The sequence below is a fragment of the Triturus cristatus genome, chromosome 5_1 (assembly GCF_964204655.1).
Source record: "Triturus cristatus chromosome 5_1, aTriCri1.1, whole genome shotgun sequence".
NCBI lineage: Eukaryota > Metazoa > Chordata > Amphibia > Caudata > Salamandridae > Triturus > Triturus cristatus.
The window spans coordinates 237,590,934-237,617,275 of NC_140587.1; the positions used below are offsets into that span (position 1 = coordinate 237,590,934).

General features: G+C 42.5%; 1 long non-coding RNA gene across 1 annotated transcript in view; it reads left to right on the top strand.

Moving 5' to 3' along the window:
- LOC146830680 (uncharacterized) overlaps positions 1 to 26,342 on the top strand; it is a 738,680-nt gene that overhangs the window by 356,093 nt on the left and 356,245 nt on the right. The window contains exon 2 of the long non-coding RNA XR_014961186.1: positions 14,421 to 14,470. This is a non-coding gene — a long non-coding RNA (uncharacterized LOC146830680). The remainder of the gene's footprint in view (positions 1 to 14,420; positions 14,471 to 26,342) is intronic.

Here is a 26,342-nt window from a genome sequence, read left to right on the forward strand (position 1 = left end):
GACACGAGGCCTAAATCCTCTGCTGTGTGGCTACCAATGACCTACTAATCAACCAAGTGGAACGCGGATGTGATTTTTTGATCTTCTGTCTTAACTTGGACTGTCATCTTCCCATTCAAGGGCAGCAGTGACTGGCTGCTGTAGGTAAAGATTTTGGTCACATAGAGAGGAAATCTTGGTCAGACGTGTCAGTATTGTTGGATACCTATCATTTTTACCGAGGTGCCGATGTTGATGAGGACCTTAACGTCATATCTGGCAATTTGGACAATGCACGTAGGTCGTGGCCGCCTATGCCATTTCAGGACATTGCTAAATGAAACAAAAAAGGCTTTCTCTTTGTCATCATCAGGTGATGAGTCTTCCAGTTGATGTTGGTGTTGTTGGATGACTTAGTGGTGCTCTGTAATTTGCATTCGTCCAGCATCACTTGCCGTATGGCCTTGATAGGGGTTCGCCTGCATCTTGTGCTTCTTTCTTTGGACCCTCCTCTACAAATGGTGGCAATATGGTTCAGTTTACCAAAGTTCAAGCATGTGTGGCCCTGTGCTGGGCTGTCTTTAAAGGGGTGTTGCATTTACAGTACCCACTGCAGTGTCCTGAGGGGTGGATTGAACCTTTGTTTGCTCATCGTCCCTTTGTGTAGATGGCATTTGCACACTCTTTCTTCACCACGTGGGTCTTTTCCGGCTGCTGCGTGATGGCAACATCCTTTTTGGCTGCTCGTGTTACAGAGAGATTGTGAGATCAAGCCATAATGAGGATGTCATCAATGCTGATGTTGGACTGTCTCAGGATGAGGCCTCTCTTGAATAATTTGTACTTTTTTAGGCAGGTCATCTGCAGCGCACATGCTGGCAAGTGCAAGTAGATGCACAAAAAATGTGTCTATGGACTCCCCTTCTAACTGTTGGGCTTGGGGAAGTTTAAAGAGTTCAAAGTCGGGGTTCACTTGTGGATTGAAGTGCACACTGAGCACACAGATGGCAGCAACGTAGTCATTGACTGCGTCTGTGTGCGGTAGCTGCTCAAATAGTTTGTAGATTTCGTTGCTTGCATTGTGAACCAGAAGGGAGCGTTTGATGACCCATCAGTCTCACATGTTGCAACAAAGTAGTTCTCCAGTCTTCAACCCCATGTCTTCCAGCGTGGGTATGCAGTGGCTGGATCAGCAAGCTCGCTAAGTGGTTGTAGTGCTGGGGGCCTTGCTGTGCTGCGGCATTGTCAGCCATGGTAAGCTGAGGTTGGCGTGCTCCGCTCTATCTCTGTGAAGGGCGTATGCAGCGGAGTGGCAGATTTTGATGGTGTGTGCGCTTTGTTTATTACTGTGGCTAGTAACTTGCCCTGGGGTTCCTTGCTGTTTTCTGTATCCCTCGTGTTTCAGTGTTTTTATTAATTTTATGCCTCTATTCCCCCTCTCTCTTCTCCCTTGTTTGTTTTTTTCCTATATTTTTCCTTCTTGCATGGTCTGGTACGATAATCCCAGTCTCCCATTTGGAGGCAGCAGTCTTGAGGGGTGGAAAATTGCTAGACGTGCAGAACAAGCTGTTCGGGCCTCACTGGGACGCTCACCATGCCTCCTCCATCATGGGCATCCCCATTGGGGCATGAGGCAAACCAAAGAGACTTGCGTAACTCAGGCACATTACGCACTGGAGGCAGACGGGGAGGAGAGCCATCGGTGTAGTAATGCAGGCGAGCAGTGGAGTGCTCAGATGCCATAAGCTGATGTGCCAGAAGTGGGTCAGTGCGGGCCAGTGGCAGCTGGCTGCAGTGCACATTGCGCTGTGAGGCGGTAGAAGCTTGCGAATGAGCACACCTCTCGGTATTGCAGGGTGTAAACGATGCGGTGCAGCAGGCATGGTGGACCCTCATTGCCAGTTTGGTGGGGGCCACAGTGTTGTATTATTGGGCCCTCGTGCTGTGGCCTAAGCGCAGCGATGCATGCCAATGAACACACACACACTGGTTGCTGAGTGTGGGACGGAAGACCACAAACTAACCCTGCCCAATCATTATATACCTTCTGGCCACGCCAGGCCAGAGAATGCACATGGTGCATTTCCGTGGCAAGTTGCTACCCTGCTCGAGGGGTTAAGCATCCATTACAGTATGGACTAGAGGAGCCGGTCCATTGACCATTGAACGATTATTTCTGTACAGAAAGTTTAGTAGAGGTATGTTCAATATTTTTCTTGCAATTTATTATATAGTTGTTTGAAATAATATTCATAGAAGGGTAATTCTTGTTTGAATTTAAAACATCTGGGATTCTCAAGCTGGGATATTTAGAACAAAGAGGCAAATGTGGTAAGACATGTTGGAGTTGGAAAACAACTGATGCTTCCCAGGCCACAAACTATGAGGTCAGTAAATGTACACTAAAGTGAAGCAGTACAATACTCTGTAGCAGGTGCAAGTACCACGTCATAATGGCATTTGGGACAATGGCAGAAACCAGCTGTATATTTAACATTTTGTTTGACAGAACTATGGGTCTTGTTTTTTATGTGACAATCTGTTTTTGCTCCTCAAAACTAAGCATTACGAACATGTAAATAGTTATCCAACTGCATGCATTTAAACATGTCACCTTTACAACTTGATGTCTTTGTACGTTAGTCTGATTGCCTTTCATGCTCTCTCCGAGTGCTCATTTTCCTAAAGATATCCACTTATCATTCATATCTGTACAATACTTCATAAAGCCTGTCACTATGGAACGTGCTTTTGTCTCTTTTTGTTTGCAGGATTTATCACACATATTAAATCTTGCTTCTGTACTTCTGTGCTGCCACTGACCAGGATCCCTTGTTTACACTTTCTGTTGGTTTACTCTTTACCTACTGCAGCTTGTTTTGTATTTCAAATGTAGGAAACCAAAACCAGACCTGACAAAAATATTAAACCCTTCATCACTTTGCTGGAAGCCATGAATAGAATGGAGCCATGGGAACCCTGCTGGGTCACGGAAGACTATCCTACTCTGAAAGCAACCCCTAGCCTGCAGACCATTGGGAACATGCTAGTCTAGTCCTGCAACTTGGAATTTAATTATTAACAAGTGAGGCTTTGGATGAATATGTTTTTTATCCTTTGCACTTGTACAGCTGGAAGCTTTGTTTTGAATCTTCCTGCAGTGCATATATGCTACACTGCATTGTTTACTCCTTACTCACACCTTGAAATATCTTCAATTTGAGATAAGACTTTAACCAGCTTCGACAGCCAAAGCTCAGAGTTCCCTCCAAGCCCTGTGTTTTACAGCTGTTACATAGGCTGTCTTGCATCCTATGGTTTATGCAGACAATGGCTTTCTGCATTATTTTCAAGCTGGTTCAGATTTCAGCGTCCGTGGAGTTAATATATTGTTATATTCTATACCATCACAGTTATGCGCCATCTTCCTGGAAGAAATCCCTAGGCTAGAAGTACATTGAATACTGTAGCTCAAATAATATTGCCAATTGAATGACCTGTGTTCAGCCAGCTTTGTACTCAAACCTAGATGCCCCTCGATTCAACAAAATAGTCAGTGGAGCCCTGGATTCTATAGGAAACACCCTGTAAATGGAACTATGAAGACTTTAAAGAACACCCATCTTTCTATGAAGATATGGCAGGGTCGTTCACTAATCACTGATTGTCCATAAAACATTCTGGACCTGATTTAGGTTTTGGAGGATGGGTTACCCCGTCACAAACCTGATGGATATCACGTCCACTGCATTACAAGTGCATTACATCCCATAGCACTTGTAATATGGAGGGCGGGATATCCGTTACATTTGTGATGGTGTATCCCATCCGCCAAACTCTACATCAGGCCCTCTGTGTCAACTTACACCTCTTACACTGCATATACTAAGCTTGGCTTTCGCAGATGTTACAATGACATTAGCAAGGAAGTATATAAAGACATTTAAACCAGAAGTGACCCATAAACACCCCAGACCCAGAATGCACCAGATAATTACTTTAATGAATCAAGCTGCATGCATGTAGGTATCTAGAGGATTGATCAATGCATAAGCTTCTGGGATTAAAATAGAGACTTTGGGTACAACTGTTGGGGCAAAAAGATGGATTTACTGGGGTATATCACAATCTGAAATGTATGACCTGTAGTATTTTACTCTAGCCCCATTGGATTGTGCCCACTGGGCAAGGTCCAATCAAGTGAATTGCTGGAATATACGTTGCCATTTTATTTTAGTTCCAAACAGATTGTGACTACTGGGGCACGATATATTAAGAAGGATTTCTGGAATCCATTTTGCAATTTGCAATTTTTTTATTTTTTTATTTATTTATTATTTATTAATTGTGTAACACTTTTTTGAATATCATGATGTTCCATTTAGGATATTGAATATTTGCAAGTGGATTAATTTTACATTGTTTAATATGCTAAGATAAAGACTACTGTGCAGTTAGTCATCCCTGTTTTACATTTCACTTTGTAGGTAAGCACTTTGAGGAAAAAATGACACCCACCCGTGATCAAGGCTTGCAGGGAGGAGACGAAACACAATGGATCTGAATCTCACACAAATCTGGCATGGTGTTATCCGTGACAAAGTAATGCATTTGCACTCAAAATGCGTACAGGTTTTTTTTTGCATATTTTTTGCATATTTCCAATGTGAGAAAGTCATCCTTTTTGCCCTGATGACCCCCATTATTGACTCATAGTGGTGGTATCTGACTGACTGTGCCATGGGCTCTGCTAACCAGGCCCAAGGCCAGAGATTAAAAGGTATATGGTAATTAGGTGTAATTACAATTGGTACTGACAACCTACTTTTAAGTCCTTAGTATTTGGTAGGGCATGTAGGTTTAGAGGGTTTGCAGATTTAATTCACTTAAGTGTGCACTGCTGTGTTGCCCCCTGTCATTTTAAAAGTCAGCCCTGCATTGCAAGCTGCTTCAAGTTGAAATTATCAGCAAATTCAACTTTGGATTCAAAGAGTCTTCCTAAGTATTAAACTACCTTAATTTCACATACAAGTCACCCCTGAGGTCTACCCTAGGTGCCCCCAGGGTAAGGTGCCATGTACAAATAACCAGGGACATTTATTACACATTTTTATATGCCCTGATGAGGAAATAAATGGCAATTTGGTTATTCGCCATCGTGGAATTTGAGCTCAATAGGCTAACACAGGAATATTTCAATAAAGAATAACTATTGACAGGAGTGAGCTAAAATATTATTTCAAGGACTTAAAAGAGTGCTAATGATAAATCTAACAACTTGCCACTGTTAAAGTGATCTATCATAACTAGTACAGAAAAGAAGTTATAGAACTTTCTTTTATGTGAGCCAAAATCCAGCTTTCTTTCAGCCTCTCCTGATTGGCCTGTCTTGACAGGCTGAGCTAAATTGCTTTGATTAAGTGATAAGTGGCCTGATAAGTTGCCTGCATAGATACAGAGGTTATCTGGTGGGGGGAAGATCTGCAGCTACAGAGAACAGGCCAGAAAGGGGGCTGGGTGAATAAACTGGTCTTTAGTAAGAGCAGGACAAAAAGGGGCAGATTTACAAGAAAATAACGCAGCGTGGTGCCGCAGGTCATTTTGCTGCGCTGCCCTGCTTTCGTTTCGAAGCACAGGGATGTGCCATATTTACAACAACATGTCCCATCTCTGTGCTTTCCCCTGCACTGGTGCACAAACTGCTGCCATGCGCAGGCACCCTTCCACCATGGTGCAAGGATGCCTGCGTTGTGGGGAGATTATTTTTTGTGCAGGAAGGGGCCCCATAGGGGCAGATTTACAAGCCCCTTGGGCTACCAGTTGTGGAGTCCCTCGGGGGCAGAGTTACAAGTCCCTTGTGCCATCGATGCATCATGTTGCATGACGCACCGGCGGCGCAACCTGCTGAGTGATATTTACAAGCACAGATAAAGCTACCATGCGTTGTAGAAACTGTATTCCCAACTTCCGAGAAGCAACTCAGAGACTCTGGAATCTTGGATTCTGTTTATGGACACTTTGAACCCCCAAAAGGAACTTCAGGAAGCACCTCCTGAAGTTTTGAGAACTTTTGCAAAAAAGCTGCTTAAGGTGACCGACTCATCGACGAGAGCCAAGTCACTGATGTCAAACCATGACTCAGCTACGATTTCAGTTTCAGCCTGCTAAAGGCTTCCGGTATTTCTCGACAACAAGAGAAAATGTGCTAGAAATGTTTCTAAGTATGATGGTAAAAGTTTCACTGAGGCCTCCAGCTTAGTGTATGTGACAAGGGCTCCATAGCGGTCGGCCTCAAACTTTGACTTTGTCCCGGTCATGAGCGACAAGATATCAGAATTTGGGGTTATTGGTTTTTAAGCACTAGAAAGTGGTTATTCTTTAAAAATTCATATCTCTGGTTCCATACATTGGCTGTTTGTCATTTTGGTACCATGTTAAAGATACAAATATTTCATATTTTTATAAATTGTTGTTCAATGTTTCTTGTGTGTTGTGTCTTACCTATTTAATGTGTTGGTGTTTTTAAATGCTTTATACACCTGTCTCCTAAGTTAAGCCTGCCTGCTCGTTGCCAACTACCAAGGGTTGAGCAAGGGAATCATTTCTTGAGACCTTGTTTGGACCTTATATTCCTGGAACCTTCTTTAATTTGTTCCAGACCGTCTTTAAACTCCTTCTGGAACTTTTTGTTAGGGGTGGCTGACCATTAGGACCTTCATGTGGATCAGTAGTAACTGAGACTTGGCTTCCCTTACTGTCAAGGTCTTCTATTGAGACTGTACTTCTATCCTTTTTGGCCCCAAAGCTTGTACGGATTTTTTAGTATTACCTAATTTCTCTGTTAATCTTCAAAAGCAGCAAACTGGGTGAACTGATAGTTGGTCATTATGGATGTGAACATGAACAGGGGCATCAGATTGTGCTTTTTGAGTCTTCAAACTGTCATTATCACTTCCCCAGATCAGGCTTAGATGGAGTTAAACAATTAGCTCAACTTTTGGTTGGGAGGCCAGTTTCTTTACTTCATCGATGAGAGATTCTACTATAGTTGGAAGCTCAAAAACGTTATCCAAAATATGTGAACTGGTACGCTTTATTAGTTGGTTGTTAATGTCCGATTGAGCTCTGACCACCAAATTAGCTAAATCAGGTAATTTGGAGTCTATTCCAGCAGCATACAAATCTAGGGTGTTTCATATCCCCACCTGAATATCTAAGTATCAGAGTGGAATTTTAGCACTGTTGTTATGGCATCCATTATACCTAGCAAATTCCACTATGCACCATCATGAGCTGGACTTTGGTTTTTGGACGATTCTGCATCCACAGAATTAGGTACACCATACTTATCCAAAATGGATAAGTGTTGCTAGTGGTAGATGTATACTTACCCCTACTAATAATCCTGGATAAACAGGTTGAGAAAGAATCAGAATCTAAAATCAGAAATCCGAAGTGCTTGGGCGTGGTCTTGCAACAGCGGTAGCGAGCAAGCAGGGAGGAGCAACAGGAGTGAGAAGCTGGGGGAAGATGCGGTGCAGCACTCATTTCAGTCCTGTCGGGAACACATAAGCAGAAGAAACACTAGACTAGTATACTGAACATCAGCCTCAGCATGTTATGTTATAAAGTCAATAGAAATAGGTATTACAACATGGTCTAAATCCATAACGAAATCCCCGAACTTCAAGCACAGTTCCATGTGGTTAGTTTTAACTGCTATTTGCACAAGCCTGCACAATCCTATTAAGGTTATACATCCCACTCTGTCACCTTTTCTACATAACATTTGATTGAATCAAAAAATGAGACACTTATTTACACAGAATTTTAACGCTTGATTTATCCATGTCTGCAATATCCTTGCTTGTATTAGCTATCTTAAATGGACTGAATTGTTTAAATCAAGCAAATCAACGTATTATTATTCCTAATTATTTTATAATTATAACTTTCATATTATAGCTTGAAAAGGTTTATTCAAAGAACGCTAACAACTAACTAATGTTAGTTGAAATTTTTTATTATGTTTTACCCTAAAAATGAAGTTTGCGCTCTCTGCAATAACTAGCCTCACAAGCCGTGTGCTCTAAAAAATGTATATTGTTTGGACTATTACCACATAAGGAATCAAGGACTGTTGATATTTTAATTAACTTCTTTCTATGAAATCTGTTGTACTACGTTTTATCATGCTAAAATTATTATGATTTTAATTAACTAAACAATCAACTTTATTACCGATTTCACTCTAGCGAAAAAACTCAATCACGCACTAACCCCCTTCTGGACCAAAATTATAAACAGCTCCCTGATGACTGGAGTGATACCTTGCTGTCTCAAACTTAGTCAAGTCACGCCACTACTGAAAAAAAAACAGAAGCAGATCCAAACAACCTAAATAGCTTCAGACCTGTTTCTAATCTGCCCTTCCTAGACAAAACTCTAGAAAAATGTGTTCTGTCATAACTTAAACGAAAACACAGTAAAGCAAAAATCACCTGGACTCTCAACTTCAGAAAAATAAGCAGCATGCAAACAGCTATTTTGAATATGGTATATGAGCTACACAAATCCCTGAACTCAGGTTAATGCTGACTACACAGACTCCAAGACCTATTGTCAGCGTTCAACACAGTTGATCACAATCTCCTCCTCGATTCCCTCCAATAAAGGAACCGTGTGGATGTGGTGTTCCTATACTGGTTCACATCCTTCCTACAAAACAGCTCTCAAGTAATAAAACTAAGCAATCAGACTTCTGATACAACTGCAATAAACTGGGGTGTCCCTCAAGGCTCTATCCTCTCGCCTTCTCTGTTCAATATCAACATGAAACCCCTTGTCGTCATCCTCAAACAAACAAACATCCCCTTCCATCTATACGCAGATGACATCCAGCTCTACATGGAAATCTCCTCACTAGACAATATACACTGGCTGAATGAAATCCTCAAAGAAGTCCAACACTTGCTGTCTCACAACCATCTAAAACTCAAACAAGATAAGACAAAAATTCTCCTCAACTCAAAGACAGATCAGTCCTCCCAGTTGCTAGAATGGTTAAACACCATGGACGCTCTCAACTGCAATCAAACCCCAGCTGACTCTAGGAATCACACTGGACCCCAAGCTGATCATAAAAGACCACATAAAGAATAGTGCAAAGGGTGCCCTCTACAACCTGAAGCCTCTGCACAAAATCAAAGCCTACCTACTGCTGAACTATCTCTAATCTGCCACACACGATCTGGTGCTCTCTAGGTTGTACTACAGGAACTCTACCCTCGCAGGCTTGGCCAAATCCTACCTTGCACTCTTTAGGACCACTCTCAATGCAGCAGCTAAATTGGTCACAAGAATCATCAAATACGACAATATCTCTCCTGCCCTAAAAGAACTGAATTGGCTCCCGATTGAAGTTTGCTGCAGTGTAAGAACTGCCAACCTCACTCACCTAGCTCTTCACACTGGGAAACCTACTTACCTTGCTGCAAAACTCAAAAAGGCAGGTCAGATTAGAAACCTAAGAAGCTCAAATACCCTACTCCTCATTTAACCCAAAGCCCACAAACAAAAAACACTGGCACGGTCTTTCTCAAGCAATGGCCCTAAAATCTCCAAACCGGCACATATCAGGATGAACCACTGCTTCCTGTGTTCAAGAGAAAGCTTATGAATCTCCTCCTCCTTCGGCCTCTCAACTAATGGATCATTAATCACCCACCATTACAATTTCTACTGCCCGCTCTCCCTACTATTCCTCCTTGTCATTTGTCCTCTCTCGTGCTCAACCACTGTACAGATTGGGCTCTTCTCAGCTGTCCTGATTATACTTGCTATTGTGTTATGAACATTCCCCAGGTCTTGACAGCACTATATAAAACTCTTAAATGAATAAAGTAGCAGGAGACTTCTCCCCACAGAACAAAGATGGAGTGTCATTGAGAGGAAGGCCCTTGCTGTTGTTGGGTCCCTGAAGAAGTTGAGACCATACCTTTTTGGCCCTCACTTCCATGTTCAAACTGAGCATAGGCCTCTCAAATGGCACATGCAGATGAGGGGGGGGGAAGAATCCAAAGCTGTTGAGGTGATCAATTTCTGTACAGGGAGGTATTTCACAGTGGAATACAGACTTGCCAATGCGGATGGACTTTCCAGGGTTTTCCACTTAGCTGGTGACGACTACTACGGGGTAGGTTAAGTACCCATCACCTTTCATTTGAGGGGGCTGTGTAAGAAATGCATCCTTATTGACCTGATCACCCCATTTTTTTACTGATTCTGATGGTAACTGACTTTGACTGTGTCATGTGTTAACCAGGTATATGGTAATTAGGTGACAATTGGTACTGACAACCTACCTGTAAGTCCCTAGTATATGGTAGGGCATGTAGGTTTAGAGGCTCAGCAGATTTAATGCACTCAAGTGTGCACTTCTGTGTTGCCTGCTGTAATTTTTAAAGTCAGCCCAGTTTTGCAAGCTACTTTTAAATTGAAATTATATGCAAATTCGACTTTGGATTTAAAGGTACTTCCTACGCATTATACTAACTTAATTTTGCATATGAGTCACTCCTAAGGTCTACCCTAGGTGCCCCTAGGGTAGGGTGCCATGCCAAAATAAGCAGGGACATTTTAAAAGATGTTTCTATGCCCTGGTGAGGGTAAAACTGCCAATATTGTTTTCCCCATCATATCATCATAGCATTTTAGCTTCATAACATAGAAATACTTTAATAAAGTATTGCTATTGAGAGGAGTGAGCTAAAATAATATTTCAAGGACTAAAAAGATTGGTAATGAATTGTGTGGGCGGAACTCGCGGAGTGTCGCTCCATGGAGTTCTGCAGAGTAACCAAAATACTCTGTGAAACTCCACGGCGTTCCGTGGCTAGGAGGAGTACCAGAATCATTGATTTGTTGTAAAAGACTAAGGGGCCAATTCACAGAACTAACTGAAGACAAAATCCTAAACTTTCTACTTTTGGTATTCACAGAACTTAGGATTTTGTCTTAAGTTTGTCTTAAGACAAACTTAAGACAGACTTAAGACAGACTTAACCCCTTCAGTGCCGCGCCCTTTCCCCGCCCTGTGCCGGCCCTTTCATTAGCGGGCGGGGTTAATGACGAGATAGTCTCGTCATGGGCACAGCGCAACCGCGCTCCATGACGAGACCATCTCGTCATGGGCACTGAAGGAGTTAAGATAAACTTAAGACAAACTTAAGACAGACTTAAGACAGACTTAAGGCAAACTTAAGACAAAATCCTAACTTAAGTCTGTTTTAAGTCTGTCTTAAGTCTGTCTTAAGTCTGTCTTAAGTTTGTCTTAAGTCTGTCTTAAGTTTGTCTTAAGAAAAACTTAAGACAAAATCCTAACTTCTGTGAATACCAAAAGTAGTAAGTTTAAGATTTTGTCTTAAGTTAGTTCTATGAATCGGGCCCTCAGGGCCAGATGTACGACCAGTTTTTGAGGTCGCAAAAGGGAGATCGGTCTGCTTGCAACCGCAAAAAAGGTCCTTGAATGTACAAACGCAATTTTGCAAGTCAGTGACTCGCAAAATGGCGTTTTGTGACTCTCGCTGTTAGGAAAGGGCGTCCCTTCCAAATAGGGAGTCTCTATGCAATGTACTATTGTTTTGCAACCGCATTCGGGGCTGGAATACACTCGCAGGTTAGCACCTACTTCAAGTAGGTAGTAAACCACTCACAAACGGGAAGGGGTCCCCAGGGGACCCCTCCCCCCCAAATGACATTCCCCAAATGACATTCCCCATTTTGTGGGTGACTACAAATATGTCCTCAATGGGTGCCTAGCTTTTTCATTTAGAGCAGTTTGACCTTCAAATGAGTCCATTAAGAAGAAACCTGGTGATGCAGCTCCTGCTACTGCGTGGCGACAGTGATTTGTGAGCATAATGCCTGGCTATGGGTTGCGTATTGTTAACTAAGAATCTTCTAATTATTCTTCAAATAGCTGGTGCCCTGCAAAGGCTGTAAATTCATTATTAGTAGCTGCTGAAGTATCACATTTCTCACTGGCCCTTAATATTTGCAGATCCTAGAGAGGTGCATTGGCAGCACATGCTACATCAACAAATATCCTCTCAGTAAACATTTGGTATAAGTGGGACATGGCGCAAAGTTTGAGAAAACACTACTACCAAGAATACTTTTCCAGGTACAGTTATAACATTTACTGTTTTGGCCATATTTTGGCTGCATAAAAAGCGGAGAACACCTGAAATAGTTGGTGGCATTGCAACAATAAGCACACTTCCCAACAGGTACAAGGAAGCCATACCACACCGTGCACCTGTGGCAGCCGATTATTAAATTACAGCAATTATTGCTTTCTTTGAACAGGGGTTGTTGCAAGCACTCACCGCCACACACTTCACAGCGGGCCCACCATATTGAGTCTACAAAATTGTATGTCGATTAACGAGCAGTAATTACATCAAATAAAAGGTATAATTAAACTTTATCCACTCACCCACTTCCAATGTTAAAGAAGAGCACCTTTACCTTTCTCATACAATTAAAATGTTATTTCTCTCCAGTCCTCCCCAGCAGTGTTACTCCGATTACTCCATTTTTCAGTAGAAGAGATTGCTCTGCTTCGGAACACGTGGTCCAACTGCAAGAGTCTATTTTCCTGGTATTGCAGGCTGTGTGTGTTCGTTGAGTTCATTCATACTGCTGTCTGGAACATCCGGTGGAGAAGGGTTGAATAGTGGACAGTCTCATTTGCAATTATCCAGCATGTCTTAGGAAGCTTAGTGAGAGGGTGAGTGAGCAGTGCATCTCTGCCGCATTGTCAGTTTCCCTATGATAGTAACTTTCAGGAGGTGCACTTGTTATGTCTGCTCTGTCAACCTGGGATCACATGGCTCGGACGTTCAACAGAATGCTCACCACTGCTCCATGTCCCTGCTGTCTCCGACTTTACACCCCCAACGTTGAGGACTTCTGAAGCTGGACAATGCCCACAATTTTGATCTCGATTCCACTGTTTACACTACTGGTGGGTGGTAAACTCCATGGACCAACAACTTGCAACTGTTGAATGTATCATAACTAGTACAGAAAATAAGTTATAGAACTTTCTTTTCATTGAGTCACAATCCATACTTTTAGGAGCTCTCCTGATTGGGCAGTCTTGACAGGCTGAGCCTAAATGCTTTGATGAGGTGATAATTGGCCTGCATAGAGACAGAGGTTAACTGGTGGGAGGAGATCTGCAACTGCAGAGAACAGGCCAAGAAAGGGGCTGGGTAAATAAACTGGTCTTCAAAGAGAACGAGGCAGTAAGGATGCAAGCCAGGCCTACTCCCTCTTCCTGTACCCTTCCCCCTGATGTGAACCCCAGGGGTGGAATTTGCAAGAAGTCTGGAAGGGGAGTGTTACGGGAAATGAGCCTTGCCAGTAGGTTGGCTTAGCCATATCCTTACCTCAAGGAGAAAGTTTCTCCATTTTCTATTTGAAAGTACAGTGCTTTTTCGGACAAGAATATGCCACACTTTGGAGGAAGCTGTCATACTTTTGGGTGTGCACCCTGTGCCCCATTGATCAGGGTGCCCCCTGCTTGTAACCCCAGAACACTGAATAAATATGGGAGAGCTGCATAGCCACTGCACTCTGAAGTACTGCACCTGATGCATAGCAAGAAAAAATAGCCCTAAAGACTTTACCATTCTTTAAAAAGAGAAGCAGTGGACTCCCTGAAAGCATTAAGTTAAAAGAGCCCCACCATCATCATCTCCAGCAAGACAAAACCCAGCTGGACTTTTAAGGATTTGGTCAGGTGCATTGTGGGAACTGTGTTCCCAATGTCCGAGGAGCAGCTCAGAGACTCTGGAACATTGGACTTTGAAACCCCCAAAATGTCAAGGAGCTTGGTACTCACAGTGCACCTCTAACCACACAGGAGCAGAATGTAACCTTTTCTCAACTCCCCACTCAGGCCTCCGCTCAAACCTCCCTTGAATGGAGGAGATCAAAGCAAACCCCGAAGGGGGTAAGGGGATAGGGATAGAGAACAGACTGCCTTGTTTAGCTGTTCTTGGGTTCACCGCTACTCCCTCATATTGCCATCCCTCTGGATTTGACATTGTTCTGAGTAAATTCACTGGCAAACTGCAATATTAATAACACAACCTATAATAATAAATAATCCTTGTCTTTCTTCCTAGTCCTTTCTTTTCTTACATTTCATGTAATACTTACTCTCTATAACTAAGGCCTTTAGCTTCTCTTCTTTAATGTGTTTTTCTCTTATGAATGTTATAAATTCAAGGTACGTTGTTCCTTTAGCTCTTTCCTTTTAATTACACCTTCTTATCCTTTTACTCAATTAAGCATTTTTATAAATTAGTATGGACAATTTACTCCTTTGAATGAGATTATTAACTATTGCATTTCTTTTCTCTTTTCAGTTTTGATTTCTTGCCTTTAAATTCGTAAGCTGCTCCCTTCCAAGAATCAGGTAATCTTCTGCTCTTTCCTTATTTCATTCTTCCTTAAGAAAGGTCTTGTATTTACCTCTTGTATTATATATTCACTGTCTTTTTGTAGACCGAATTCACTATCTAACTAAACCGCCGCACTCATAACAAAACTACCGTATTTTACTTTATATCGCATGCTCTCTAGAGAAACTACACTAACGCCCTGACTGACTAAAAACTTGGAAGCGCAGGAACCACACACTAGGTGAAGGGAACTTGGTGAAGTTTACAGCTTTGAATGCCTTCCGCGCACTTCACTGCTTCAATGGTCCTCGCTTCTTCTTTCAGCTGAGAGAAACTAGACTGGCAACCTCTGTTGCCTGAATCTGCTGATTCAGGGTCCTTCCATGAGCTTCAATGCTGACGGCTGGTTCTCACAATCTTTTGCCTTCGAATGAACGGCTTAAACCTAGCCATCATGACACCACGGCCCCATGTTGTGAGATTACTGCACTTGTCAGAGGATCCCTGACACAAAAAGAACTTTCGAAAGCACCTACCTCCTGAAATTTTGAGAACGATGAGAGAATGTCCTCCAGAATAGTTTCTAAGTGCGAAGGTAACATTTGGACCAAAGGGCTTACGCTTAGTGTATTCAACCAGGGCTCCATCGGGTTGGCCTCAAACTTTGACTTTGCCCTGGCCACGTGGGACCAGATTTCCCAATTTAGTGCTATTGGCATTTAAGCACTAGAAAACGATAATTCTTTAAAAATTCATATCTCCGGTTCACTACATTGGATATTTGTCATTTTGGTGTCATTTAAAAGATAACAATATTTACTATGTTTATAAAGTGGTGTTTGGTTTTTACTGTGTGTTATGTCTTACGTATTTATTGTATTGGTGTTTTTAAATGCTTTACACACCTGTCTCCTAAGTTAAGTCTGCCTGCTGGTTGCCAGCTACCAATGGTTGAGCAAGGAAATAATTTATTGAGACCTTATCTAGCCCTTATATTGTGATGGTGGCCTTATTGCTAGTGGCAAGTGCATCCTAACCCCTAGTAATAATCCACCTTCCAACACTCAAGAATATATATGCGTAAATATATGCTGAAATGCATACTAAACGGGCATGCACGGCTGCTTCAACCAAATTGTGCCAGTGCCTCTCTGCGGTAATTAAAGTAATACAATAAATATTTAACAAAAATTAACAAATATACATTTTTCTATAAATAGACATTTACAAACATAAAAAAAGTGAAAAAAAAACAAATACAGTAAACAACTAAAAAGGGGTATTTGACAAATAATAAAATCTCCCTTTTTTGTATATTAGGACATAACCTTTATGTTGGCCTTTACAATGCATGCAATTAACACACATGCCTATTTCACACAGTCTTTATCACGTAAATGTCTTTACCATGTATGCCTTTACAACCCATTTATGAGGTAAGTATATTTAATTTTTGCTTTTTAAAGTGCTTAAGTTATACTTTTTTCTTTTTTGGGGGGTACCACCTCAAAGCTACATGTTTTTATTTTTTTCCTTATCCCCCTTTTCCTATACCCACCTCATAACCCTAAAATGACCCTTATCTCCTTTTACCACTGATTACCCTTGACCCCTAAAATAACCTTTATCTCCGTTTACCACTGCCGACCACTAAGCCTTAAAATTACCCTTAACTCAATTTAACACTGCCCACACCTAAACCCTACATTTACCCTTACCTCCCTTTATCTCTACTCACCCCTAAATCCTATAACTACCCTAACCTCCTTTTACCACTACCCACCCTAAACCTTAAAATTACCCCGACCTCTCTTTACTTCTACCTACTACTAAAGCCTAAAATTACCCTTTACTCGCTTTACCACCAACCACTCTAAACCTGAAAATAAAAATTACCCACACCTCCCTTTGCCAGTAACTGCACCTAAACCCCTTTATTAACATAATAATGTTATTTAAAAAAATATGTATACTTCCCTGGATGTAAAAGGCATGCATGGTAAACATACAAATACTTAACTGTATGGTATTCACCTGTGTGGTAAAGTTACCCTCTGCCTGCATGGCCTGTCAGGAGGCTAATTTGGATTGACTCTCCAGCTACTCCCAGCCAGAGATCAGCTTTGAATGATGTGTGAAGAAGGTATGAAATTCCTCCTAGGAGCACTCATTAGTCTCACCTGAATGGGCAAAAATGACTCCTCTAAGCTGAATGGATTATGCAGGGCGTGGCTGTGTGTGACAGGCCTATCATAAGCACATGTAAAACAATGTTTGCTCTTCAAAGGGAGAAACCAGGCTTCTAGGGCAATTCTTGTGTATTGCCTGTCTGGTTGCTGAAGGGCCCTGTTTTTGTCCTACCAGACTCCTGTCTCTGGGTTTGCTGTGTGTACCATTCCTGCTACAAACTGGATTTTGGTGTCAATGGTGAGGGGAGACTAGGGACAGCCATGTCTGCTTCCCTAGCCAGCCCTTAGAGCCCAAGTTTATTTCGGCCGAAGACTTGCGCAATCTTGAAAATGCCTCAAACATAGCATTTTGGGCTTGTTTGCAGTAAATCAAACAGAAACTGCTGCAGGAATAGGTAGGTAAGCACCTGGGAACTTTTACTACACTGATTAGAAAAGAACTAGGAGTGTATTAGTGTGCTCTCGCCCACAGGCAAACAAACCATACAAAGTTGGACCTTTACCCACCCTTCCTCAAAACACTGCCAGACTTGTGAAAGAATGCAAGGCACACTGAATGTGCTGCACTTGGCATCTGTGACCAGAGGGAAGGGCGTGAGGGGGTTTGACCTCTTACAATACAATCCAAGGACAGAAATATCTTCCAGTTTCATAAGGGTGATCCCCTGGGAGGCTCCAGGAACACACAAAAACTGAAGAGTGTATTTGTGTAAAAATTCCCACGAAACTAGACCTGGACTGGATATTGCTTTAACCTCTGCCAGATACCCTGAGAGCCTCTAAATGCTTCTGCTGGGGTCCTGTTGACATTATGTAGGGCATCGATTAATCAATACTTGACTGTTTTAATTTCAATTTTGTTCATCCCAGCCTGTTTTTATCCTGATTGTCGGTCATTAATATCTGAAACCTGATGATTTTACATATTATACTTGTATGTTGTAATAACCTGTATGTATTTTACTGCTATGTTTGCATGTCTTGCATGTTTTTAAAAGACACACAATTGTTCACAGCCGAATGAAGAAAGAATTCTGATTCTGACATTAGAAGTGCACTTTTATATTTGTTTTGGCACCAAAAGAAATTTGAGAACTTTTTCAAACCTTTTGCTCCAGAGGTTCCAAGGGATTGACCATGAAAAGTATCAGACTGGCATTTCCACAGCAGTGGACTGAACTTCAGGTTTTTGCTGTGAAATAACAAATTCCCTTTTCAGATTGTGACTGAGAAACCTTTCTGAACTTCCCTACTTCCAGGCCCTGGTGGGGCCAATCTGCTTGTTGCACCCAATCCAGCTCTATTGTGTTTGGCCTCAAACAATGTGAAGGTCAAGGTCTGCCTTGACCATTGACTACCATTTGAGCTTTGCGCATTTTGGCGCTATTGTTTGACTTGATTCTTTAAAAATTAATATCTATGGTTCCCATTATTGGATTTTTGTTGTTCATGTTTCATTTGTTCATTAAACTTTAATGTCCTTTTATACATTTGAGTGACATTTTCATTACGTTGTTTTTGAATTTTTAACTGTTTAGACAATTCTAAATGCTTTAGATATTTTTCTTGAATCAAGCCTGTCTGGTCTGTGCCACAGATATCACGGAGTGAGCTCAGGTTTAAATTACTGAAACCTTTGACTTGACTTAAGAATATACTGGTGGGGATATCTGTGCAGAAAGTGCATCTGCCAGTGCAGTGGATCCACTTAATGCACCAATAATTGCCAAGCGAGTGCATTTCTGGCCCACTCTATAACTGTTTTGTTTCTCACAAACACCAAAAGCAGGTTTTTGTTTGGGAAAGTCTATGACTCTCATGTTCATAGTGGATAGGTAAAGGACACAATGGAAACATGCAGTACTGCTTCATTAGCATCTTCATTCATGTGTAATGCTAAAGTGTGACATCAAGGTGACAAAAACCATACAACCCCGGTGACTTTGCAAATAGCTGTCTGTATCCACTGCAGGTGTGAAACCTAGTTCGAGCACAATGAGAGGGTGTGTTCCCTCATTTCTATATGGGTGGACATGAAATGGAATACCAGACTTCTACATGGGCATGAAAGCTAAAACCATCGCATATGAGCAACTACTGAAAGTTGAGCAACAAAGTTCTACAAAAGGAAGTTGGATTTCCAAGGGAAAGTTGTGAGGGCTGCGTATACAGAAATCTCTAATTACTTGTTTGTGCACAGAGTAAGAATGGCACCTCACAACCACCTCAGCAGAAAATACCTAGACCTGAAAGAGCATCTGAAGGAAGAAAGAAGATCCTACCTGACTGCTGGAGAATAAAAACAACCCCAAGGAACACCTATATCCAAGGCCCCCATATCTTCATGTACCTGCTTTTCAAGTGTCATCTGGCCAGCTTCATGTTGCTGCTAAGGAGGCAAAAGGCAGAAAGTCCATGAATAACGTTCCCACCATCAAGACACTTTTTGGAATAAGTCGTTTTCACAACCTCTGTTGATCAGTTAAAAGTGCTGAGGTAACCATGGCAGGTTGCACTATCAGCAGTTAAGTATTCAGGTTGTTCCCACCCAGAGCTTTTTGCCATAAAGAAGATTGATTTGATACCTTACCCTCTGCATCATCCCTCAAAATTCCCCCTTACCCAGCCCCACTGCCCCACTGCTGTTACCTGCACGGACCGCGGCTGATGGTGAAAGTATCTGTCGTTGTGTAGCATTGTCCAGCTACAGCTTGTGACCTTGCCATAATGATGTTTTTCAATAATCAAGAAGTTACTATGTGAAAAGGTAAAACTTATGAAGATGGGGGTGCTGCGAAGTTACCCCTATGGCAAAGCAATCTAATTGTCTTCAAAATCTGATTGCATTCCATTCTAAGCACAAAATGGAAGGCTTCAGTGGGAGCTCATAGATAACATATCCGACTTTAGAGACTTCAGCATCTTGCTTGCAGCACTGGATGGTTTTAACAACCAGGAAAGTTACGAAATCCCAAGGTGAAAACTTTGACAGGTGTGATACAGTCATATCTGACCCCTGCTCATGATGATCAGTTAAATGTTGTAAAAAAAAGTCCTAGTTTAACAGGAACATGAACTGTGAATGGAGCTTCGAGTTTTCTTGTTTTCTTAAAAAGTTAGCAATCCAAGTCTCCAGGTCCCTTTTCTAATTGTTTATGTGTTGCTCATTCATTTTTCTTGATGTTTTTTATGTTATTTTGTTGTGTTCTTAACTTATTGTTAAATACTGATTGAAATTAATACACGTTTCTCTGGAGAACTGGCAGCTGAATGTTCCACTTCTACCAGTGATTAAACTGTTTTGGAATATAAACAGATTGTGTCTATTAACTTGGTAGGGGTAGCCCCTAGCGAATTAATAACTCAAATTAATAGCCTAATTTACAATATGACACATATAATATAATTTTAAAAGGAATTCCAGTAAAGGGTTTATGTTAATTTACATGGTGAGAATAGCTAGATAGTAGACCCATATTTAATGTGAGTATGCCCATTGCCATAGGTGTCAATGGTATGGCTTTCAAACTTCTCTGTACCTTCCTACATGGAAGAGAACAGTCTGTTAGTATAGGGGATTTTAGGTCAGAATCGCTTTCCTTGCCGTGTGGAGACCCGCAGGGCTCCTCGATAAGCCCCACCTTCTTCAACATTTATGTGGTCCCTCTCATGGGACTGATAAGATCATTCAGGTTTCTTACAATCTCGTATGCGGACGATACCCAAATTATCATCCCCATCACTAACAATATTTCAATAAATGCATGAGTGACATTGTGCAACAGATGGGAAACCATTGCCTGAAATTAAATGCAGCAAAGACCGAAGTTCCCCTATTTGGGAGGGATATTTCTTTCTGTAATCAATCCTGGTGGCCAGACGATCTGGGTCCAGTCCCCAGCCCAGTGTCTAAATCCAAGAATCTTGGAACAATATTTGATACTAAGCTGTAATTTAGGGATAACACCAACCACCTCACCTCCTCTTGTTTTTATACACTGAATCTTTTGCGAAAAATCATCTCCTTTCTACCTTTGGTAGTTCTTCCTTAGTCCGATCGAAATTGGACTACTGCAATGCACTCCTGGACTGTGCCCAGCAGTGTATTCTAAGCAGGCTCCAGAGGATACAAAACGCTGCTGTCAGGGGATTGACAAATATTTTAAAAAATGAGTCAGTGACTAAAGCCAGAGATGAGCTTCATTGTTTGCCTGTAAAAAAAAGAGTAGTTTTCAAAGCTTTGTGTATAGCTTATAAAGCGGTGCATTCCCATGGCCCCAAACACCTTAGGAAGAAACTCTCATGGTATACCACAATCAGGACTTTGTGGTCAAAGAATTATATGACTCTGTCAGCTGCTCGCATTAGTAAAGTCTCCTGTGGAGGGAGAAGTTTTTCTCTTTCCACATCTTACCTCTGGACTCAAATGGCAATCTTTCTTATTTTCTCTCTTTCACAAGCAGCGCCAAGACGCATTCGGGCATACGTCGTGCTTTACAAATTAAAAATCAAATCAAATCAAAGAGAGAACTACTTTCCTCAGGAGACACAAGAAAAAAAATCATTAGATAATGCAAATTGGCTCCACTTTGCTTTGCTTCTTGTGGTGGGTCGTCTCCTGTCCTTGGGGTGAGACCCCACTGGCTGCCTTTTGTGAACCAGCACCGGCAACTACCAAGGGCTACCGGCAAGGATCAAGTACACAGTTATGGTGGCGGCTGGGCTGAGTCCCCCCTCTTTCATTTGAAACTTTGCAGGGCTTTCTACTGGGTAAGTCCTTCATGATTCTATTGTGAGCCTCTTGTTCTGCATAATAGCCATTGGAAACTTTGTGCACAAATGCTTTTTGACTGTTGGTTATCTAATGTGTGATGCCTTGGTTGAGCAATGGAAAAGGAAAGCTACTGGGATCCAAGGACTCTTCCCCCAGATTTACCAGCAGCACCACTTTGGACTCCGGTTTGTTTAGGCAGTGTGTGCAATCTCAAAAGAGATTGAATTGGCGTAACGTAGACTATCCCTGGATTTGGGGGAGGGGCTTAGTACTCTGCCAGGTGTTCAATCTGCCCAATGTTCACATACTGCACTTCAAACTCAGACCTTTGTGGATGATATTTACAGATCCCCCAATGTATTTCCAGCGGTCCAGGAACGAACGCTTGAGAGCGCTTCACCTGAAGGTCTCAATAACATCACTAGTCCACCTCTGGCTAAAATAAAGTGCCAACCGATGGGTACTGGTACTACCAAATACCAAATTCACTCTCAAAGAAAACGTGACTCCTCTGGCCTTTCAGAGAATTTGGTTGCTACAAATTCGGATTGGGGCCATATATTTGGCAAACGTAAGGATATCATTACACAGTATGTTGCTCCAATAGGGGAAAAGTTGCATACTTTAGGGTCCACTGTGTCAGATCTATCCAAGACCATTGTGACTGTTAATGTGGCTATTAACTCTCTTCTCCCAGCAGGCTCTAGGCCCTTTGTCAAAACCAACATAATTAACAGGCTGGTTAAGTCTCACTGCCCAGCTTCTGTACCAACCACTAATCCCTCTCAACAGCCCCGCTAAGCACAGGAGGTGTATGCCTCAACATTTATATCGGGAGATAGGAGAGCAAACAGCAGCCAGGCTGATGACTTTGAAGGTGGATTAGCAGGGGTATCAACTTGTTAAAGGGTTGCCTATCTTAAACTTACCTCCTGACTGTAGTCCTTATGAGGCAATCCTGTCTGAGTTACAGCATATCTGTCCAAATGACAATGAATAAAGTGTGTCACTGGTTGTGTAACAATGCTCATTTTAACATCACTGCGTGAAATGACATCCTGTTTCTGAGGAGGATTGGATGGGTGGGCCTTGCAGCCAAAACCTTAAAAGGGGACTGCATAGTAATCAACAGTAGGTCACCTATCTGGGCAAGGCATCTGATCTACAGTACTGCTCTGCTGCCTTCGAGGGATATGGGAATTAACATTCTTCTGTTTGGTTTTTCTATAGGCATTTTCAATTTAAACTTTCACCACTGCATCAAATAGATTTCTCCCCCTAGCACACCTAAACCACATCAACTGACTTCAGGATTCCACTCCCCTACTGAATAGCTCCAAGGCTATCAGGTTAACTCATTGCTCACTCCCTACACTCTCCATTGAGACCATACCCAGTTATGGCCTAGGAGCAGCCCCAGGAGTTCTTAGCTGGAATGTCGCAGGAATAAGGGTTAAGATCCAGGACCCTGAATGGCACAATTCTGCCCCTCAGTATCATGTTGTAGGAATACTATCACAAGGAAGAGACACAAGGGAGAGCTTTAGCCTTCTCTGACTCCCCTAACAAACGTTTTGAACTCACTATACAGAGAAGAGCTACCCAAACTTTTTAGTAACAGGTAACCATGATAGTTGGAAAGACACAATGTTATCCCTTACTATCAGAACCTAGAGTGTTTGTGAAAAGGAAAAAGCATTATTCTTATAATACTGCCCTCACACACTTTGCAGTGTCATGCTTCATCATTGGGCCACGTCAAACGCCCCCGTGCAGACCAACACAGAGGGCGGAGCGCAATGTTTTTTAAGAGATGAAGAAAGTAGTGGTGAGGTCACAGAAAGATGAAAGGTGTTAACAAATACAAATAATGACAACAAACAAAGTAAGGAAAAATATTCCCTCAAGAAGGGACCAAAGGTGTGCAGACATATATACTAAAACTACCTAGGAGGAGACTGTATACAATTTTATTCCTGTCACCTCCTGGCAGAATTTAAAAGTAAACTGTTGGGATTCTATTGGGGAGGTAAAGACCCCTAAATCCCAGCTGATTGTACCAACATGTTTCTGCCAACTTAAACGCTCACAAGAGTCGTACTGGCATTCGTCAGGGTGTTGGTCCCTTAGGTTTATAGTCTAACCCCTATTTGAGGATTCGTTACCTTCAGACGACAGGCAGCCCTCACCTGGTGAGGGCGATCAGTCCCGTGGGTCCTTGGAGTAGTAAGTAATACGAGTAGATGGAAAGTGAGTGACTAGTGTTGGTGATAAATTACGAGAGAGTGGAAAAGTTGAACTGATGGCGGTGTTTGTTCCTTCCATCTCGTTTTGTAAATAGAGTGTGACTAAAGGACCACGGTCCCTCGCCGGTCCCGGGTTTGGAGACTTTCTAATAAACCCTTGTAAGTCCGGTTTTGCAACCTCTCACATATTTCTTGGTAGCCGCACGTACTTTGGGGTGATAAGTGGGCTACAGCATGGCATTTTCAGCACCACAGAGTTGTGTTCGAACTTTAGGCTTGGCGATAAGATGTTTGCTTTCCTCGCATGAGGGGGAATAATGGATACCGTTTCATTACGCACTGTGTCAGTTGTACCTTAGCGGTGGAGTGTGGTGTTTGCTCATAGGAGACACGATACTCGGTGGCATTTTAATTTAGGAGAAAGCTGTTACTTCTATGAAAGGTATATGATAGAAGTAGAACGACAATAAATTTGCTCTACTCTTTTTCAGAAATTGTTCACTCTTGGAAACTGTTCAGAGTACAGTACTAAAAACGACAAGCGGCTGCCTTTCGTCTGAAGGTAACGAATCCTCAAATAGGGGTTAGACTATAAACCTAAGGGACCAACACCCTGACGAATGCCAGTACGACTCTTGTGAGCGTTTAAGTTGGCAGAAACATGTTGGTATAAGCAGCTGGGATTTAGCGGTCTTTACCTCCCCAATAGAATCCCAACAGTTTACTTTTAAATTCTGCCAGGAGGTGACAGGAATAAAATTGTATACAGTCTCCCCCTAGGTAGTTTTAGTATATATGTCTGCACACCTTTAGTCCCTTCTTGAGGGAATATTTTTCCTTACTTTGTTTGTTGTCATTATTTGTATTTGTTAACACCTTTCATCTTTCTGTGACCTCACCACTACTTTCTTCATCTCTTAAAAAACATTGCGCTCCGCCCTCTGTGTTGGTCTGCACGGGGGCGTTTGACGCGTCCCAATGATGAAGCATGACACTGCAAAGTGTGTGAGGGCAGTATTATAGGAATAATGCTTTTTCCTTTTCACAAACACTCATGTTGTAGGAAACCTGGGCCCAAGAGTTAGTTGTCTAGGATGGCTTTGAAAGCTATATTGTTGCAGTCACCCCTTTCCCTGGCCACAGAGCACATGGCGGATTAGCCATCCTGGTCTGTATCTCTAAGCAACTGAGGATTATACAAGTCCCCCTTAGACATACTGGGATACAGATCTTATGGGTGGTTCTTTCTTGTGAGTTCCATTTTTTCCTGGTAATTTTTGATAATTCAGTTAGAGATCCTAGATGCCAGATTGAGGCCCTATTCCAAGGGATATCCATCCTTGAGTCTAGATCACTTGCATATTTCAAGTCTTTTAAGGTTATACTGGGTGGTGATTTTAATGCTAAATTGGGTGTAAATCAAACTGATATTAACCATTTTTGGTTAAAGACCCTCCCTTTAGTACATCTATTTCTGACCACAGTGGTCGGAAGTAACTTTATACCCTTGGGCACATGGGCCTATGCAATGTTAATCCTAAATTAAGCCAGTCTGCGCCCGTCCGCGACGGGCAGGGACCAGGTGCCACAGACCCTGTTCCTTTAGTGGTCTACTCCTCTGCTCAATTGCTTTCTCACTCAGTCAACCTACCACTTCCCCTTCCCCTGTTGCAGCGTCTTGACTCTCTTGGCATTTCCACACCCTGTCCTTTTTCCATGTCCCCTGCCTAGTCTACCTTCGCCCCTCCTTCTTTGGGGTCCCTTCCTGCCACTCATCCCCCTTCCTCTCCTTATGTTGCCTCTGCCTGTCTCCTCAATACCCGCTCGGCCGGAAAGCATCAACTGGAATTATTTAATCTCTTGAACACCGAGTCCCCTTATTTTTTGTTTCTTACTGAAACTTGGTTTTCGACCGATTCACTTCCTGACGTCCTGGCCATTCTCCCCGATTCCTATTACGCCCTCCGGGCGGATCGCTCTGATGGCAAGGTTGGTGGGGGTGTGGCCATGATTGTCTGCTCCAGCTTGCAGTTTCAGCTTCTTCCCCGTTACTCCATACCCAGCGTGGACTTTCTGGTGGCCCGCTCAGTTAACCTTTTAGCTCCCCTCACGGTTGTCCTTATGTACCGACCCCCTCAGAACATGCCCCTGTTCGTAGCCACCCTGCAGGAACTTCTTGCCACGCTCGTGGTAAATAACTCCTCGGTTCTCCTGTTGGGAGACTTTAATTTTTGGCCGGGCGATCCTAAGGAAGATATGTCTTCCAAAGATTTTTCGGCCACCCTTCAGTGTCTTATCTTCTCGGCCCATGTTACTGCCCCCTCCCACGACCAGGGTCATATAGTTGACCAAATTTGGTCATCACGCTGCATGGTTTTTTCTCCCAGCATCCTCCCTTGCACCTGGTCCGATCACTCTCTCATATCCTTCTCTATCAACCTTGGTGTCCCTGATAAACCTCCCTTACCTAAAAACATTGTTGCACGTAGTTAGAACCGGGCTGATTTGAATTCCCTTTCCCTCTCCCTTGCTTCTTCTATCCCTGACTTTTCTGAGCTTTCTCTTGATTCCCAAGCTGACGCGGTTAGCACCTGGTTGTCCTCTTCCTGCGATCGGGTTGCTCCCCTCAGGAAATTAAGGCCGTCCGTCCTCATGATGCTCATAAATGGTTCAATAC